Source organism: Notolabrus celidotus, chromosome 7, assembly GCF_009762535.1.
Source record: "Notolabrus celidotus isolate fNotCel1 chromosome 7, fNotCel1.pri, whole genome shotgun sequence".
In the NCBI taxonomy this organism is placed as follows: Eukaryota; Metazoa; Chordata; class Actinopteri; order Labriformes; family Labridae; genus Notolabrus; species Notolabrus celidotus.
The window spans coordinates 17,910,924-17,916,923 of NC_048278.1; positions in this window are offsets into that span (position 1 = coordinate 17,910,924).

A 6,000-nucleotide genomic window follows, 5' to 3' on the forward strand; every position below is an offset into this window, starting at 1 on the left:
GGACTTTAAAACCTAAACAGATGTATTAATTTACTTTACAGCTTGGTCATGGTTACTGGTCATGTTGTTTTTTTGCGTCACATTCTTATTCTTGTTGAAATGTGTTTCATTTTGGAGGAACAAATTGAGTAATTTTCCACTCTGTAAATAAAACTGGATGTGCGTGCCCTTGGTGCAAGATGCAATAATCTATTTTTTACCCCAAGATATAAAACCCATAAACTCGAGACAATAAACTACTAGTGTGATTTGCACAGGAGTAACTGTGGTTATTTTTGAGAGGCCATGTTGTTGGTTGTGCATACTTTAATAAGTGAGTAGGTCCTGTACTCATGCTTTGGAGTGCATACAGAAGCATAAAGTGCTATCCAATAAAAGACATTTACACAACATTTTATAAACCACTAACAGTTTCTCAACATTAACAATGAAGTACTTTGTCGTTAGCTGTAAGACAGAAGTATGTGCTCTGTGCAAACAGTACTATTGGTTTATTGGCTGTCTGACAGTTTGATCAAGTTTTTCTCTTTCTTCTCTTCTGGTAATTTATTGTCCAAGCCGTACTTTGTTGGTTTGACAAGCTTTGTTGTCCTGTTGACCCATTTTTTGTTGCTTGTATTGTCTACCTAAATTTGGTAATTTTGTATTATATTATAATTTTTTTAATCATTATTATTAACAATATTGTTGTTATTATTATTAGGGCATATCAGGTGGTGGCTCACATAAGGCGGTGGTTGCAGGTGTGTGAGGCCCGTTCATTGCCGCTTGCGGCTTTAATTTTTATTATAATTTTTATTATTATTATTATTATTCATCTATTCCCTTACACAGTTTTGTTGTATTTGAAAGAAACAGTCTTCTGAAAAACAATGGTTTAAACCTGCATGAAATAAAGTCTGTGCTCTGAGTCATGAAAGTCTTGTGAAAAGTGCTGTTATTCACACAAGCACATGCACATGCCCAAGAAAACACACACACACTCCCTAAAGTGGGCTCCATGGCCAAATTTCCTCCACGTCAGTAAACACTATTGTGTGCTGGGCGATAGGGATCACTGGAACCTAATTGTTTGAGGCAATAATCACAGTGCATTTCATAGAGAAAGTTACAAACAATGCTGCGTGTGCTGGCTGGGACAGACGCTCTCTCTCCTCTTCTCGCTCTCCACAGATGTCGACTGTGTTTATTTTTCCTGATTGTCCTGGAGACCTGCCATCTAACTACAGAAAACAACAACAAGCAGAGTTCCAGGTTATGTAGGAGATTTATATGTGTTTTAACTGCTAACCTGAAAGCTGATTTAACTCATGTGCATTAATATTACATAAACCTGATCCCCTTCATCAGGATTTAGTTGTTTGATATAACTAGAGGTCTCAAAAGAAACATGTTACAATATTAATGAAGCTAGTCCAAAAAAACAACAACTTTGTTGATATTACAATATTAATCATCGAATTGTAGAGTAGAAAAAAATGATAAGTAACGGCAGAATTTCATTTAGGCACAACATGTATTTGTTAGAGCTCCTGTGAGGATTTTTTTGCCTGCAATTAAAAAGACTGAAATTAAAACTGATGACTCCATATCAACCTTTCTCAACCAAGGTGCTTACTGACTTTGTCAGGGTGATGTCAAAATGCATAAATCATGAGCGACCATATGAATCATTAAAACAGTCTCATGTGCCCCTTTCTTGATATCACAACATCAACATCGTGATCAGCGGTGATCATTTTTTTAGTTTTGTAGTGGAGTGTGAGCGGTGCATTTGTAGTGGCTGCTGCACTCCAGGCAGAACGGAACGGTTTGTCAAAAGAAAAGCAGACTGAACCTGGGCCATCAACTTCATCATCCAGTGGTACCCCATTAGTGAGGAAAAATGAGGCCAGCAACAAGATGAAGAGAAACAGTTTGATGATAGCATGTCATATGGTTTCATCTTTACCAGGGATCCCTCACCCCTGCTTACACATGATTACAGAGACTGGAGTTTTTAATAAATTGCTTGGCCCACAACCAGCAAAAGAAAATACAAAAGTTCCGCTGTCAGATTGTATTATCAGAAGGCAAATTAATGACACGTCTGTAGATACTGAAGATGTGGTTATGGAAGAAATCAGATCAAGTGATTCTCCTTACAACTGACAAATAAACAAACATCAGCTTGAACCTGTGAACCGTTCACTATTCCTTTTGCAGGGAGGCACTTATTGCATAGACTCTGCAAAGGAACTTTAAGATGCACTGGGCTGAGTGGTGGACATTGTTGATTCCTTTAAGGTGTGGTGACTAAAGACCTGATTAAGGAAAAGGGAGCAGAGCATTATACTCTGCTGCTGCACACACCTGTCCAGTTGCTATCATGAGAACGTTTTGTACAAGACTGCACAAGCTAAGAGAAAGAACTTGGAATGTTCCTCATGGCAGAAAAGTCTGCAAAATGGTTGATTGCAGATGATTGATGATGTGCAGAATTTGCATATTTGGCAGATTTTTTTAAAGATCTGAATAAACTGAATGCAAAAATGCAAGGCAAAGAAGAAAACTTTCACCCAGTTGGACTAACTGCGTGGCTTCAGATCTAAACTCACACTCTGGCGTTCCTTTGTGGAGCAAGGCAGGCTTGAGATGTTTCCTCTGTGCATGGAACATCCAAACAGCAGTTCACTCTCTGACCTCATCTCTAAGCATCTGAAATGCCTTAGGAGAGATTTAGCCATTATTTTCCAAGAGTCATTTGCAAGATCTGACCCTTGGAGTTCAATGGGAAGCTCAAAAGACTTGCTACTGCTTGAACATAAGCAACTGGCAGAGATCAGAGAAGACCAAACATTACAAATGAAATATCAAGAAACAGCTTTGGACATATTTTGGAAAGCGGAAAAAGAATACCCTGTAGTTTTAAGTATTGCAGTTGAAATTCTACTGCTCATTTTCTGTGATCTAAGCTGTTCAAGTCCACTAACATCAAAAACAAGTAAGGGAGTGACTAAAGGCTTTGGACCAGGAGCTCCGCGTCTGCCTCTCATCCATTCCCGCCAGAATAAGGTGGCTGTGTGTGTCATCACAGGCTTGGGTTTCCAATTGATAGTAAGTCACAGTTATGCACTTTTGTATCACTCTCTCATTCTGACTGGCAGCAACGCTCTGACTCAATTCAGGAAGGCAGTCAAAAACCTGGTCCAGACTTTTGGTGAAAACATAAGGAGACCAAGGAGTTGGCAAGGGGGCGAGAATAATTATCTGTAATCCTCTGTATCCATGGCCAGCTGATAGAGTCCTGCCCAGTCTTTTAAACACCTGGCAACAGAGATGGACACCTTTCTATCTTTCTCACATCAAACTCACTCAGTAGACAAAGAAGCACAATAGCGCCTCCACCTGCCGAGGAATATCAGGACTTTTCATGTCAGCAAGGACGATTTAACACTGGTTTACTTTTCAAGAACTGAATCCATCCTCAGCTCCAACATTTCATCCTGGTATAACTCCCTCACCTCTAAACACCAAAGAAAACTCCCCAACATAACTAATCAGTCCAGCAAAAGAATCCACTTATCCTCAACCTCCTCTCTCTGAACGGTACAACCCCACAGGGACTTTAAAAAAAGAAAGAACATGTTTAAAGACATCTGCAAAATAGTGCTCTGCTAGTTTTTGTAATGCGGTTGCCCGCTGTCAGTCTGATTAGCTGCACCTGTATTCTTAGCTCTTAGGTGATAGCTCAAATTCGAAGTTGCAGAAGCAGGACGATGCTTCAGCAATTTACATTGTCAGACAGTTCAAAAGGGGTCCATTGATGCTATAGAAACAGTAATTGATATGTATTTTTTAAATCAATACTACCTTAAGCTGACCACTGATTGATTGTCAGTTCTGTTCAGCTAACTGTTGCTAACGTAGCCTTGAGCCACTAGCCTCATGAACAAATGTGGAGCTGGCTACCAGGTTTGATATCCTTTTTAAAAATCCACAACTCAAGATTTTTTCATTTTCAGACACGAAGCTGTCTTTTTCCAACTGATGCTGATTCATCACTTGAGGCAGATTTTGTGAAAGTTTTAAATTACTCTCTTTTTACCTATCAAGATTCTCTCTCCAACACCTGTAAACACACTTTGAAGTGTAGGATTGCTGGAGTTCCCCCATATTCAAGCGTAGCCTTTTCATCTCAAGAGGATCAGATAAAGTTTTTTTTGTTTTACCAGTCCCCACTCCGTATGAAGGCACAAACATTTCTAACATTAGGATTAGGATTAGAAAAAGGCAGAGTAAATAGCAATTAGTTTCATTTTAATGTACTTGTTGTATAAAGTTCATGGTGATCCTGATTACTGTAACGACACCTTGTATGGTGTCAGCCACATGTCCACAGTCACACATTGCCCCAATCCCAGGATGCACCTGGTCAGGGGCAAGCGGCGGACGTGGGGGACAGCTGCTTCCTGTGCACACTTCCTGGTTTGGCAGAGCAGAGCAGTGGGGTGGGGGAGTTGGGGGGAGTGGGCAGGGAGGTTTTAGTAGAGGATGAGAGGCTGGAGCAGAGGTGCTGGTAAAGGGGCGGATCAGGCTGTTTGAGGAGCCTGATTTCTCCAAATAGTAGATATTCGCCTCAGCCATAGGTGTGGGGGTACTGAAACTCAATAAAAAAGAAATCAAAGACTGATAGAAAGAGTGTGATTAGGTAAGAGATGACAAAAGAAAATAGAAGAATATTAAGAAAGTAAGGAGGGATACGCAGGGAGTAGAAGGGCTCCTTTTTTGCCTCCTGTCTCCGAAAAGCCTCACTCAGCTGGGGGGGAAAGAACAGCAGCTGGATTAATCAGAGAAAGGATTCAATCAAAAGATTCCTTCATTGCACTCATTCTTTTGATTCCACGTCAACAGCTGAACACGAGCCAGGAAAGCATCACAATAACGAGTTCATTACGTACTTACATCATAAGTGTAAACGACACAACACTCTGTGGATTGGGTTACCACCAACTGTAGAGCCTTAAGTTTATTTCAAATAATGGAAGTGCAGTCATTTGGGATTAATTTGGAAATGCTTTACAATCTTTTAGAATATAATAATTTGTTTGTTTGATGCTTGTTTGATGCTTCAAAAGATTGGTTGAGATAGAATGATGATGCTAATGTTTATTTTAAAGTTTAAGGATTCTGAAGCTATTTTGAAATTATATAATCTCAAAAACAGAAACAAATAGTTTAGATTCAATGCCCTGGCCGGGCCATGTTTTATTTATGTTTGCATTTCTGGTATTTGTTATCAATTCCAGCATGATCCTTCATTTTAGCACCATCATTAGTAGAAAGTAAAAAATTAAAGAGTTAAGGATTAAGGAAAAGGTGACAAAGTTACGATCCCAGTAACACTTATGTAAGGACTGGTCTGACTTTTTTGACACTGAAGACTCTGCCTAACCTTTGACCCCGAAGTGTCATCCCCTGCACCGGATTACGTGCAGAACTTTGCCATTACACTGCAACTTTTCAGACAGGGCAAACAGAGCCACACTTGTCCTCTTCCACTTTTGGCTACAGATTTACAAATATTTCCATTTGGGATGAGCACTGACATTAGCCTGTGTGTGAGAGAGAGAAATACAAAGGGCCGCACTTAACCAATTGAAATCTATTTGTGTGTAACTTGTGAGCGTGTGTGTATGTGTGTGTGTGTTTGGGCTTTCATATCTGTACCTGTGGGGACCAGTATCAGTAATTAGACAACATTTTAAGGACAGGTCTACATCATCGCAACATTTTTTGATGAGGAATATTAGAGTTTGAGGCAAGGGACTATATTTTGCCAATTAGAGTCCTCACAAGTATATTAAGACAAACCTGCATCTATGTATGTCTGTGTCTTTACTTTTATATCTTTCCTTGTGGGGACCAATTTCAGTAAGGAAAGATTGGTTTGGGGACTCTAGAGGATTTTGATGACATTTTTCCAGCCTTCACTACTTCACAGGGTTAGGATTTGGAGTT